Raw genomic sequence first — 15,060 nt, 5'->3', positions numbered from 1 at the left:
GCTGTAATTACATCTTTTCACTATACACTAGGTTTCTACTTTATACCACTGTCACAACAGTAACTAAATCATTACTATTTAATCTTCCACTTAATGTCCGTCCATCTGAATAAACTACGATTTCCATGGAACAAGGATGTACTTGTCTTATTCATCTTTGTACCCCAGGTCCCCCTGTGGTATCTGACCTATAAAAGATGCTCAATAAATAATTACTGAATAAATGAATGAATGAAGCCTTTGCTTGCTGCCAGTAGAAACATCCAGGTTTCTGCTTTCAGCTCAGGGTAAAACAGCCTGAATCTCAAGGGCCCATTTAGAATCAACTGTATTCACTGTGTAGTTTAGTAAAAATACATCAAGAAACCATTTTTCAGCTTCCAGTATAAATACCTACACCAAAATAAGCAAAGTTTGCCTGCCGTTCACACAAAGTATTTGTGTTACCAAAGATTATTTACAACTGCAGAGCTGACAGCAAAAGATGCTTTCTAAATCCAGATGTGTAAAGGCTACTGCTTTATCAATTGTTGTTTTTTTTTTCTTGAAGATTTACTATGAGAATTGATGGAAGGTCTACTTCCAGACATAACAAGGGCTATTTCTGATAGCTATCAGAAAGATAATATGCAATGAAGATGAAGTATATTATGAAGCATGAACAGAAGTAAAATCAGAAAGATTGAAGTTAGTGCGCTTAGAAAAGAATGTAACATAGAAATTTCTCTGGTGAACTAGGGTCAGAGTTGCCCTAAACCCCACAACAATAAACAAGCCCAGAGAGCCAACAAGATCACTTTCATGGAGCAGAGAGTTTCTGAGCCGACAGAATGTTCACCGTGGAGTAGCCTCTAGGTTTACACATTACTTTAATAACAGGGTAATTCAGGTTACTCTACTTGCCTTCTGAAGTCATGGTAAACAGCTTCATTCTGGGACAGGAACCAGGCATGGTGTCAAGTGGGCTGCTTAAACTCCCGCCGTGTGCCAAAAAGGAAATAATGAGAACACAGGAGTGAACAGCAAAGCTTCAAACCCTCATTACAGCAGGCACCACACAGTTAACAAAAAGCTTCACCAAAGGATTTGAGACAATAATATAGGCTTTTTCCTAACTTTGTTCAACGAATAATTATAGACTTCTTCGTGCCAGGCACTGAGCATGGTTTTAGTGATAAAGACAGGCTCACGCCTTCACTGAATTTATTATACAAAATGCCTTCTGAAGTACAAAGTAGCAGCACTAGTTTCTAAAGAGCGTTGGTGAATGTTCTTCACTTGTTTATCATTAATGAATACTATAAATGACATACCAGGTGTCCCAGTCACTTAGAAACCTTTCCAAGAGTTGACAAATGAGTGACCCAAACGATAAATCTAAGAGAGTCTAAAACGGAGGCCACTGAGGTCGGCAGAGTGGGGACGTTGCCATGTCAGACGTGGGACTTGAGCCGGGCTTTGAAAGAATGGACACCTGGAGAAGAGGGAATTGGACCTTGAGGCTGTGAGGAAAGGCACAGAGAAGAAGTGGAAGCAGGAGTGCTGATGGCATCAAGGAGAAAGTAGATGGATTTGACTGACTCCTCAATTACCTTATACTTTACACTGTGAAGTCCTGAGTGTTCAGAAGAAAAGGTTGAAGAAGTCCCCGCATTAGAAAGACTAATCTGGTAGCAGTTTCTGAAATCTGGTTTGAAAAATGGTGCCAGCTGGCTTAATTAGTATCACCTGGGGCACTTTAGGAATAATACAGATCCCAGGTCCCAGACACCCTCATTCCTAGAAATAGAAACTGTACCTAAGAGAATGGATTTTTTTTTCAACTCGGACCTTAAGTGATTTTCTATGTGATTCTGAGGCACAGCCAGATGTGGAAGTTATAGAAGATGAAATGAAAGTCTCTGACTGCACTGGCTTAGGAAACGTGACCAGGGCCAGGCCTAGGGAGAGTTTAGCCTCCCTGAAAGACAGGCAGACTGCTCAGTCTAAGTCAAAACTATAAGGGCTACCTGACATCTGGAAATATTTGTAGGAACTTCTGACCCCCCAAAATACATTACTCTCACATTGCTGGGCTCCACGTTTAGAATAAAAGGATTATTATGCAAGGACTCTACATGAATCAAACAACTACATCTGTACATCTTGACTCCATCTGTTTTCTCCTACCCCCCATCCCATGAGGAGAAGGCAAGTTCCCTGAAGGCAGAGAACTCACTCCCTGCTTCATCTCAGCCCCTACAATGGTGTTAGCACAGACTACGCAAGCAATCATTTCTTTAAATAAATGCATAAATGAAGAAAAACCAGTCTTTTCGATCACTGGAAAAAGCAGCCGACATTCACAGATATTTGGGAACCATGTCTAAAATACCCATTTCCCAGGTAAAGACCGAAAAAATTAAATTATGTCCACCATGGATACTGAATGCTTTTGTATACTCTGGAGGGTTCCAAGATAGGGAGGTGACCTGGAAGAAACTTTAAAGAAAACAATGAGGCAAGGCAACGAGGCAGGAGGAGTATCAAAATCCTCATAGTGGGGTAATTTCAGTCTGATTATAAAGCATCTGTCATCTGCACACATTATGCCTTTCTGGATTATTTTTTCACCTCCTATTGTCTGCAACAGAATTTCTGGGTCTTAAAGGAATTTCTTCCCTTCCCATTTTAAGAGTTCTAGAAGTTTGAGAGAATATCTTTAAATGCCCAGAGTTTAGTATTTGAGAGTTGGTAAACCCTACATATTCATTTTTCTAAAAATGAGCAAGGCTGTGATGGCTATATAATCAATTATTAATCCTTTAATCCAGATTTTTAAAAACCATTTTAATTTGGCAAACTTAGTTGAAATGACCATGTTGTTGAGTTATCTTCCTAGTTTCTTCATTCATGACTTTTAGGAGCATCAACCTGACTTTAAAAGAGGGAAACTGTGGCCTGGAGAGTTGGCTCTATGTCAGTTTCAGAGCCACCACTACAAGCAAGGGCTCCTCATCAAGAGTAAAGTCTACAATATGATGCTTCCTCTCTTAAAACAAATAAAACCTAGGATTTAATGTACTTTAAGCCTAGCGCTTTTTCTTACATAGGCATTTTTTCTTTCACTAAAGTAATCAAGAAGAAGCAACTTAATGAGAAACTGGTTTTAAATGTTTGTGGATAAGATTCCTGATTTTAAATAATTCCATTTTACCAACTAAGAGGGATTAAATTGTCCTTAAGACAGATTAGGAGGGGAAAGCATAACATGTAAAACTAAAGTATGCTTAGTTTTTCCAACACAAGTTTTTAATATAGAGCATTAGTTAGGGGTGGCACCTGCCTCTGCAGATAGGAGTATTTTTATTACACTGTATTGTTTAAAATCACTGGAGCATGATAACAATGGAAAGCAGACCTATCTGGTTTTATTATTGTTTTTAAATTCCCTGCTGATAACTCTCCCCTGACTCACTGCATCTGAGGCGCACTTCGTAGGCCACTGCAGAGGGTCGAAGAGGAGGTGCACTAAGAGATAACCCAACGACACAAGTCACTGCCACAAGTATCGTCACCAGGGGTAGAAATAATATTGGAGGAACATCATAAAACATTTAAGATCTTAGTAAAGGGTATAAAAATAGGTAGCAGGGGCTTCCCTGGTGGCACAGTGGTTAAGAATCTGCCTGCCAATGCAGTGGACACGGATTCAAGCCCTGGTCTACAAAGATCCCACATGCTGCGGAGCAATTAAGCTCGCATGCCACAACTACTGAAGTCCACGTGCCTAGAGCCCAAGCTCCACAACAAGAGAAGCCACTGCAATGAGAAGCCCACGCACCGCAACGAAGAGTAGCCCCCCTGGAGCTTCCCTGGTGGCGCAGTGGTTGAGAATCTGCCTGCTAATGCAGGGGACACGGGTTCGAGCCCTGGTCTGGGAGGATCCCACATGCTGCGGAGCAACTAGGCCCGTGAGCCACAACTACTGAGCCTGCGCGTCTGGAGCCTGTGCTCCGCAACAAGAGAGGCCGCGATAGTGAGAAGCCCGCGCACCGCGATGAAGAGTGGCCCCCGCTTGCCACAACTAGAGAAAGCCCTCGCACAGAAACGAAGACCCAACACAGCAAAAATAAACAAATTTTTTAAAGAAAAAGAGTAGCCCCCGCTCGCCACAACTAGAGAAAGCCTGCACGCAGCAATGAAGACCCAACGCAGCCAAAAATAAATAAATAAATAATTTTATTTTTTTTAAAAAAATGGGTAGCAGTGAACTAAAGGCAGTTCAAAGTGTATCTGGGTGACGCGTTGGATGAGAAAGCTCTGAGTATAGGGCACATGAAAGTTCCACAAACTGAATGAAAGGCTGTTCTAGGGGCAGCTCTTAAGCCTCCTCAGACCAAAGGAACTGGCCTTCAGTTTCTCCATTAGGATCAGGCCCTGCTTTGCCTCACCATCCATTTACTAATGTGTTAATTATTAATTGATAGGTTAATGTAAAAAAAGCAAAATAGTGAACACAGATATACAGAATGAATTCTATGAAGCTGAAGAACAGCTCAAAATGTGACATGGAGGAAGGGTCCCCATGTTTCTCACCCAGCGACTTGCATGCCTGACTTTGTGCTGCTCAAGATACCTGTCTTGGTCACCCATTCTTTCCAAAACCCATTCTGTGTGGTAGGGAAAACAATTTGGACTCCTGGGTAGGGGTCCCAGGACTTACATACTAGTCAGGTGTCACTTTCTTCACTCACAGTTCAGGGTGTAACCCTCCCTGAGGTATACAATGACAGTTACAAACACGGAAACTGACTTTGGGCAACACATTTCTCCATCCTATGGTCAAGGTTTCTGCTGTCCAGGGTTTCATGGTCAAAAAATTAAGGTCAATGCTAAATACTATATCCTTCTCGCAGAGAGTCACGATACAGTTTAGTCATATCACAGGCTCTAAGAATGCTGAAGAAACATGTTTAACCAGGTGTTTCTGAAAAATCAGTAGAGCACAGAACCGTCTTTTTTAAATTGGGGTACAGTTGTTTTACAATGTTGTGTTAGTTTCTACTGTACAGTGAAGTGAATCAGTCATATGTATACATATATCCCCTCTTTTTTGGATTTTTCTACCCATTTGGGTCACCACAGAGCACTAAGTAGAGTGCCCTGTGCTATACAGCAGGTTCTCGTTAGTTATCTATTTTATACATATTAGTGTACATATGTCAATCCCAATCTCCCAATTCATCCCACCCGCCCCCTTTCCCCCTTGGTGTCCATACATTTGTTCTCTACGTCTGTGGCTCTATTTCTGCCTTGCAAACAGGTTCATCTGTACCATTTTTCTAGATTCCACATACATGCGTTAATATACGATATTTGTTTTTCTCTTTCTGACTTACTTCACTCTGTACAACACTCTCTAGATCCATCCACGTCTCTACAAACAACCAAATTTCGTTTTTATTGCTGAGTAGTATTCCACTGTGTATATGTACCACTTCTTCTTTATCCATTCCTCCATCAGTGGACATTTAGGTTGCTTCCGTGACCTGGCTATTGTAAATAGTGCTGCAATGAATATTGGGGTGCATGTGTCTTTTTTTTCTAACATCTTTATTGGAGTATAACTGATAATTACTTTAAAATGTTGTGTTAGTTTCTGCTGTATAACAAAGTGAATCAGCTATATGTATACATATATTACCATATCCCCTCCCTCTTGCGTCTCCCTCCCACCCTCCCTATCCCACCCCTCTAGGTGGTCACAATGCACCGAGCTGTGATATTATAGACCAATATCACTGATGAATATAGATGCAAAATTCCTCAACAACCAATATCACTGATGAATATAGATGCAAAATTCCTCAACAAAACACTAGCAAACAGAATCCAACAACACATTAAAAGGATCATACACCATGATCAAAAGGGATTTATCACAGTGGTGCAAGGATTCTTCAACATACGCAAATCAATCAATGTGATACACCACATTAACAAATTGAAGAATAAAAACCATATGATCATACCTATAGATGCAGAAAAAGCGTTTGACAAAATTCAACACCCATTTATGATAAGCACTCTCCAGTAAGTGGGCACAGAACGAACCTGCCTCAACATAATAAAGGCCATATATGACAAATCTACAGCAAACATCATTCTCAATGGTGAAAAACTGAAAGCATTTCCTCTAAGATCAGAAACAAGACAAGAATGTCCACTCTCACCACTATTATTCAACATAGTCTTGGAAGTCCTAGCCACAGCAATCAGAGAAGAAAAAGAAATAAAAGGAATACAAATTGGAAAAGAAGTAAAACTGTCACTCTTTGCAGGTGACATGATACTATACATAGAGAATCCTAAAGATGCCACCAGAAAACTACTAGAGCTAATCTATGAATGTGATAAAGTTGCAGGATACAAAATTAATGCACAGAAATCTTGCATTCCTATACACTAATGATGAAAAAATCTGAAAGAGAAATTAAGGAAATACTCCCATTTCCCATTGCAACAAAAAGAATAAAATAACTAGGAATCAACCTACCTAGGGAGACAAAAGACCTGTATGCAGAAAACTATAAGATACTGATGAAAGAACTTAAAGATGATACCAACAGATGGAGAGATATACCATGTTCTTGGATTGGAAGAATCAATATCATGAAAATGACTGTACTACCCAAAGCAATCTACAGATTCAATGCAATCTGTATCAAATAACCAATGGCATTTTTTTACAGAACTAGAACAAACAATCTTAAAATTTTCATGGAGACACAAAAGACCCCAAATAACCAAAGCAGTCTTGAGGGAAGAAAATGGAGCTGGAGGAATGAGACTCCCTGACTTCAGACTATATTACAAAGCTACAGTAATCAAGACAATATGGTACTGGCACAAAAACAGAAATATAGATCAATGGAACAGGAGAGAAAGCCCAGAGATAAACCCACATGCCTATGGTCAACTAATCTATGACAAAGGAGGCAAGGATATACAATGGAGAAAAGACAGTCTCTTCAATAAGTGGTGCTGGGAAAACTGGACAGCTAGCTACATGTAAAAGAATGAAATTAGAACACTCCCTAACACCATACACAAAAATAAACTCAAAATGGATTAGAGACCTAAATGTAAGACCGGACACTATAAAACTCTTAGAGGAAAACATAGGAAGAACACTCTTTGACGTAAATCACGGCAAGCTCTTCTTTGATCCACCTCCTAGAGTAATGGAAATAAAAACAAAAATAAACAAATGGGACCTAATGTAACTTAAAAGCTTTTGTACAGCAAAGGAAACCATAAACAAGACGAAAAGACACCCCTCAGAATGGGAGAAAATATTTGCAAACAAATCAACGGACAAAGGATTAATTTCCAAAATATATAAACAGCTCATGCAGCTCAATAGTAAAAAAAGAAACAACCCAATCCAAAAATGGACATAAGACCTAAACAGACATTTCTCCAAAGAAGACATAGAGGTGGCCAAGAAGCACATGAAAAGCTGCTCAACATCACTAATTATTAGAGAAATGATAATCAAATCTACAATGAGGTATCACCTTACACCAGTTAGAATGGGCATCATCAGAAAATCTCAAAACAACAAATGCTGGAGAGGGTGTGGAGAAAAGGGAACCCTCTTGCACTGTTGGTGGGAATGTAAATTGATATAGCCGCTATGGAGAACAGTATGGAGGTTCCTTAAAAAACTAAAAATAGAATTACCATACGACCCAGCAATCCCATTACTGGGCATATACCCAGAGAAAACCATAATTCAAAAAGACACATGCATCCCAATGTTCATTGCAGCACTATTTACAATAGCCAGGTCATGGAAGCAACCTAAATGCCCATTGACAGATGAATGGATAAAGAAGATGTGGTACATATATTCAATGGAATATTACTCAGCCATAAAAAGGAACGAAATTGGGTCACTTGTAGAGATGTGGATGAATTTAGAGACTGTCATACAGAGTGAAGTAAGCCAGAAAGAGAAAAACAAATATCGTATATTAACGCACATATGTGGAACCTAGAAAAATGGTACAGATGAACTGGTTTGCAGGGCAGAAATTGAGACACAGATGTAGAGAACAAATGTAGGGACACCAAGGGGGGAAAGGGGTGGGGGAGGGTGGTGGTGTGATGAATTGGGAGACTGGGATTGACATATATACACTAATATGTATAAAATGGATAACTAATAAGAACCTGCTGTATAAAAAAATAAAATTAAAAAAAACAGCCACACGTTTCTTCCAATGTATGTGATCATTTAATAGGAAGTTTTAAAACTTTGAAAATGCATGGGTATCAATTCAATTAATGTGCTTTTTAACACATTTCTAGCCACCTGTTATTCTGACACTACATTTAGCAGATGTTGTCTCCAAGGCCAATTAGGTTTTTTCATCCAAGAAGGGTGTGGGAGGTGATAGATTCTTGCTGCCATGCAAGAGCAAAACTTCACATTAATTACTTTACATTCATTACTCTCGATTTACAGCCTATTTTTTCTGGCATGTCTAATTTTCTGTGTCATATTGTTTCCTTTACCCTTTATAACAACCTCTGTTAGTGGACTTTCTCTCTCTTTGGGGGCTGTTAGTTACAAGACGTCCTGAATCAGATGTCATTAGCTCATACGACATTCATCTTCTTTCAGGATTAGAAAAATCATGAAATAATGATTAGAGACAGGGTGTTTTGAAATATCCTAACCATATTTCTCAATTCAATATTGATTTAAGTGATTAATTTTTCTATGATGATACAGCATCCTGACCAATCAAATATAACGTTTACAAGGTGCATTAATCATAGTTTACAGTTTTCTTATAGGTATGATAGATAGCGAACATTTTATGAATCAATAAACTGACAAAAAGTATTCAGGACTAGAAATATGAAAGCAGACATAGGACTTGCACAATTTTTATATGTTTTTAAAATTCCAGCAATCTCTCAAGTATAAACTCCATTTCAGTCTATATTTAAGGGTTTCTTTTATCAGCTTGTTTTCAACATTATGGAGCAACAGAAAACAAGTTCAAAACTTTAATAAAATGGAAAATGGAAAATAATAGCTAGTAGGGTGATTTATCCAGAGAAAACAATATTTTAAGTAGAACTGCATAAAATGATTTGTATATGTTTCAATTCCTTGGATAACAGTCAAGATTGAAAGATTAAACCTAAAGTATAGTGGACAGAAATGGATCAAGATTTTGCTAAGAGAAAGAGATATTGTGACAATAAAGGTTTCCTCTCAGAATTCTAATCATAATGTTTCTTTTTATTATTTTTTACTCTTTAGACTAATTCACACATTCATACCATTATCTTATGAATAATTGATTTTTTTTTTTTTAATTTTTGGCTGTTGGGTCTTCATTGCTGCACGAGGGCTTTCTCTGGTTGTGGCGAGCAGGGGCTACTCTTCATTGCGGTGCACGGGCTTCTCACTGCAGTGGCTTCTCTTGTTGTGGAGCATGGACTCTAGGCACACGGGCTTCAGTAGCTGTGGCATGCAGGCTCAGTAGTTGTGGCACACGGGCTCAGTAGTTGTGGCTCGCCGGCTGTAGAGCACAGGCTCAGTAGTTGTGGTGCACGGGCTTAGTTGCTCCGTGGCATGTGGGATCTTCCTGGACCAGGGCTCGAACCCATGTCCCCTGCATTGGCAGGCGGATTCCTAACCACTGTGCCACCAGGGAAGCCCCTTGATTGATTTTTTAATTTATTTTGATGTAATTTTGATTGTTGCCAATTTCATCTTGTATATTTTAGTTCCATATTTTATCCTTCTTATTGGAACCCAAGAATTACATACATTAAGCCCCAGAGGGCTTTCCACACTCTCAGCTTACCCTTGTTTCTAACATGAGGAAATTGCCTACATTGTTCCAATGGCTGCTCCTTCCCTGGAGCAAATTTTTCAAAGGCAGAATTTTGAGCAGCAGCTCTTTCATCTTGACATGTGCTGGAATGGAGCTTCTAAATATGTGGAGCTGAAAAGGGGATCTCTAGGTGAGAACAGGGTCATATCATTTGGTTTCCTGCACCTGTAGCCAGCTCTGCTACAGTAGAGCCTAATTATGTGAGAACGAATATCATGATAAAAGGGGATACATGACCAGTCTCATATTCACGACATGTGTAGCTCTTGAGTTCCCAGAGCCCAGGTTGATCTGCCCAGTGGGCAAGGAGGAAAACGGTGTCCACTGCCTGTGTGATGACAGTAGTCAAGGACTGACTCTCAGACAGCACGCTTGATCTTAGGAAATCGACCCTTGGAAATTCAACTGAATCCAAAATGTTACTTCTCTGAGTTTGGCATTTCATTGGTCTCTTCAGAGAGTTTTAACCAAGAGATGCTTCCATTTACTCATAAAACAGCCCAGTGCTTGAGAAAAAAGAATCTGAAAATTCTCTTATCCCCCAATGATATCGCAAACACAGAATTCATTTATGAAAGCATCCTTTGGGGGTACAAGTTTAATATTAGAGAAGGCAGCTTGAAAACACTATTTTATGACACCAGCTTTTCACTGTGTCTTATTCATCCGACACTTATCCAAGACCTACTATGTAACAGGCATTTGCTTTACACCGAGAACTGAAAAAAAGGATAAGACAGTCCCTGCTCACAAGGGGAAGTAGGCAAGAAAACAAACACTTTGGAACAGAAGCAATAGTGCTGTGGCTCAAAAACAAATAAAAGAACTGTAAATGTTTAAGGTGTGAGCAACTATTCTGCCTAAGCAAGTCAGAGCAGACCATACAGAGAGTGAATTTGAACTGAGTGTTAAGGAATTAGTAAAAGTTTTCCAGGAGAAGAGGAAATATGTTCTTTTCTTTAAATATATACATCTTTATTGGAGTATAATTGCTTCGCAATGCTGTGTTAGTTTCTGTTACACAACAAAGTGAATCAGCCATATGCATCCCCTCCCACCCTCCATATCCCACCCCTCTAGGTCGTCGCAGAGCACCAAACTGATCTCCCTGTGCTATGCAGCTGCTTCCCTATTCTACATTTGGTGGTGTACATATGTCAATGCTACTCTTACACTGCCCCAGCTTCCCCTTCCCCACCCCCCGTGTCCTCAAGTACATTGTCTGTGTCTGCATCTTTATTCCTGCCCTGTCACTAGGTTCATCAGTACCATTTTTTTTTAGATTCCTTATATATGTGTTAGCATACAGTATTTTTTTTTCTTTCTGAGTTACTTCACTCTGTATGACAGACTCTAGGTCCATCCACCTCACTACAAATAACTCAATTTCGTTTCTTTTTATGGCTGAGTAATATTCCATTGTATATAGGTACCACATCTTCTTTATCCATTCATCTGTCGATGGACACTTAGGTTGCTTCCATGTCCTGGCTATTGTAAACAGTGCTGCAATGAACACTGTGGCACATGTCTCTTTTGGACTTATGGTTTTCTCAGGGTAGGAAATATGTTCTCAGAAGAAGGAATAGCGTATACAAAAGCACAGTCACACTAGAACCTGGGATATCTTAGGAAAGACAAAAAGGTTTCTTAGACAACAGTGTGGGGTGTTTGAGGATTAAAACACAGGCAGGAGATGAAAGTGAAGCAGACAGATGTAAAGCCCCACACTGTAAACATCTGTTGTCTGCCTACTGTTGGTCTTTTGAGGAAGAGCTTCCCTACTACTCCTAGCCAGGGAGGCTGACAACACCTTGCTTTTGGCCCCAGCTGTGGACAAGTGAGCCAGGCTTGGCAAATCGGAGTGCTCCGTACACTAGACCAAGGGATAGGCTCCGGGATCCATACCTAACCCAGTTTGGGCCAATCAGAATCCTCGTCAGGGCTGTCAGCAGATCCAGCTTCAGGTGTGTGACCTGTTCAGTCACAACAGCCCTGTGCCCAGCACAGGCCTGCACTTGGTTTAATGTTCTGTTGTTGCCATTTTGAAATTCTTAATAATTTTATCTTTGAACTTGTGTTTTGTAAGAGAAGTCCAATGGCACAATGGACGTGCACATGAGCAGAAGAAATACTCGCTCCATTTTCAGTATAGCATTTATGAAGCCTGTCAGCACAGCACTCCAGTGGACCTACTATGTGTGGCAATTCTGTGAGATTCAAAGTGAGTACAAGGTAAGTATATTTAAAACAGAATAAATGACAACCCCAAGGGACCATGCTTTCCATATGAACCAGAGCTTACTTCCAGTACAGAAGGAAATTAACAGCATTTTACGAAACAAGACCAAAGAACTTCATCATATCCTTTCTTACATGCGTTACTTCCCTCTATGAGACAAACTCACTGAAAATGATGATATAGAAGGAGAGGAACCTGTGGTTCTTTTTCCTTTCAGTTCTTCCTTACTCATCAGTAAGCTGAAGAGATTGGTAGAATGTAACCATATCAAGAAGTGAAATGAAAACAGTTGAGTTCATTTTGTACAACATTTCCACTGATCTAGTAAAAACAAAACACATATGCATGTACGAAATAAAATTATGCACTTTTGGAGCTTCCATTTTGAGTTAAATGCATTGAAAACTGGCATTGCATAATATGAATGGTAAGAATTATATACATAATTTTTAGTTTTTCTTTACTTGGAAATACATTAAATAAGAAATTTTTTTAAAAACACCATGACAAAAAAAAAAAAAAACACCATGACAAGTTGAGAGAGAATGTAGAAGAAAGGAAAACACTTCTACATTTTAGTAACTTTAATGATACTTTTTCCTGGTTTTCGAACAAGAGGCCCCAAAAATTACATAGCCACCCCTGGCTACCAGGAAAGATGCTTATTTCTTCCAAGATCCCAAGTTAGAAGAACAGTGTGAGCTTCATCTTCCCTGGCCAGGTGGATGAAGCCATCTGTACTAAGACAAACTGAAGCCAGAATGCAGACAAACAGAGCTGAGAGAGAAAGAGAAAAGAGAGAACCCACTATTGTTTGGATGTGGCCAGACCCAAAGTTAAGGGCACATTGTGACCGCCTGGAGGGGTGGGATAGGGAGGGTGGGAGGGAGGGAGAGGCAAGAGGGAAGAGATATGGGAACATATGTATATGTATAACTGATTCACTTTGTTATAAAGCAGAAACTAACACACCATTGTAAAGCAATTATACCCCAATAAAGATGTTAAAACAAACAAACAAACAAAAAAAAAACAACAAAGTTAAGGGCACAAATATCCTTCTTTGTTATGTAAGTCAACAAATTCTTTTTCTTTTGGATGGGGGTGGGGGGGAGCTTAAATAATTTGAATTGGATTTCTGTCATAGTATTGACTAACACAGCCTTGTGTGCTAAGCATATATGAAGTTCCTAAATTCATACTCCTATAAGCTGATGAACAGAGGCCTCAGAGAGCCAAGAAGAAAAGTGATCTGGATTCTTTCTTAAATTAGTTTTATAATTTCAAATGATGAAATATTTATAAAAGGTATAAATGATATTGGTGAAAAGTAGAAAAATACCAATAAAAATGCATATGCTTGTACTTAACACCCAATTTTAAAATTTCTGCCAGTGCTTTTGATGGTACCGTAAGAACTCTCCCAACTCCACCCCTGACCACTCCAACTTACTCACCCCAAAGTATCCACTATGAACTTTGTAATTAGCCTTCTCTTGCTTTTCCATATAATGTGGTAGCTTTTCCTGGTGAACTGTGGAAGAGGAATCGGTGGAGGCTAATCTGGAAGCCAAGAGACCAGGTAGGAGACAACATAAGTCTGAGCTCAGCTGAGCGTCATTTGTGAGTACTTGGTGTAGCCACCAGATCATGTTTTGTCAACTAAAATTTGGGCAACAAATTTATAAAGTGACATTTTTTTTCACAAGTGAAAAAAGCATCTTTGCCTTTTTCTTTTTTAATGGGCAACTATTTAATCAGGCAAGAGCAAAAGCCTCACTATGCCATGGCCCAGTTACTCAAGCACAGAAATGAGCTTTGGGCTTGGGCAAAAGGCACAGAGGGTAGTGGATTTGCTACCTGCCTTATCAGTGGCAGCCAGAAAAGGAAGTAGAGAAGAACAGGAGGAAGGAAGAGGGAAAAAGCATAAACAATTCCTTGTCTCATGCTACGTCACCCTCTCCCAACATGTTAAAAGCTACCTGACACATAGTATGGTTCTTCTCATGACTTAAAATACGACTGTCCTTCTCTATCAAATTCATTTTAAATAAATCACAGGAATAAAAGAAGAAATAGCCCAGAGAAATAATCCCTAACTGTAAAACTCTGTGCAGTGTGGCACTTAGTTGGAGGTATTCTGAATGGAGTTTCCGAGTATGAGTAGAACCTTCCTTTCATGTCCTCACGTTCTTGCTGACTCACAAAATAAGAACTTCTGCTCTAGCTGTAGAAACTGTAGCTCTACCTGTAGAAACTGTAGCTATCTGGACCCTACTCACTGGCTTCTAGTAGAAGGAGCAATTTTTCTGTGCTTCATGCTGAGAGTCTGATGGCCTTTGTCCACCCTTCACCATTGGGTGGATCAGTGGGCTCAAGGCTGCTATACGTGAGTGGCCTCTCACTCAGTGTTAGTTGGGCCATAGTCTTTCAAGAAGATGGCAGAGAACCATCGCTCTGTAGGCCCAACCCATCCACCACAAAGGTCTCAGTGGCTGTACTTGGAAGGGAGGGGAATCGGAAGCCCATTCTGGCCCCACATCTAAGCTACATTCTCCAGTTTTATTCATAATAAAATTCCTACGTCTACTTCTGTGTTCTAGTCTCGGAGTCCATTTCCCGGGTCTGTTTCCCAGCTGGTTCAAAACTCAGATGGGAGATGGAATGAACTGACTGGCCCCTTCAAACCCCGACACCCAACATCTCTCAAGTTACATAATTTAGTTAACTACTTATGAGACTGCCTTGTAAAACACAGAAATTTTTCCCTCCTTGTGAAGAAAATTAAATGGTACAAAAAGTTATGTAACACAATTCTGAGTATAAAAAAGATAGATATGTAAACTCTTAATATGAAAATTGATTTTCTGCCTAACTTATAAAGTCTTCAGTAAAACACTATGAATTTTTACC

Source organism: Orcinus orca, chromosome 12 (assembly GCF_937001465.1).
Source record: "Orcinus orca chromosome 12, mOrcOrc1.1, whole genome shotgun sequence".
Classification (NCBI taxonomy): Eukaryota; Metazoa; Chordata; class Mammalia; order Artiodactyla; family Delphinidae; genus Orcinus; species Orcinus orca.
Note: the sequence above shows the minus strand (reverse complement) of the source record.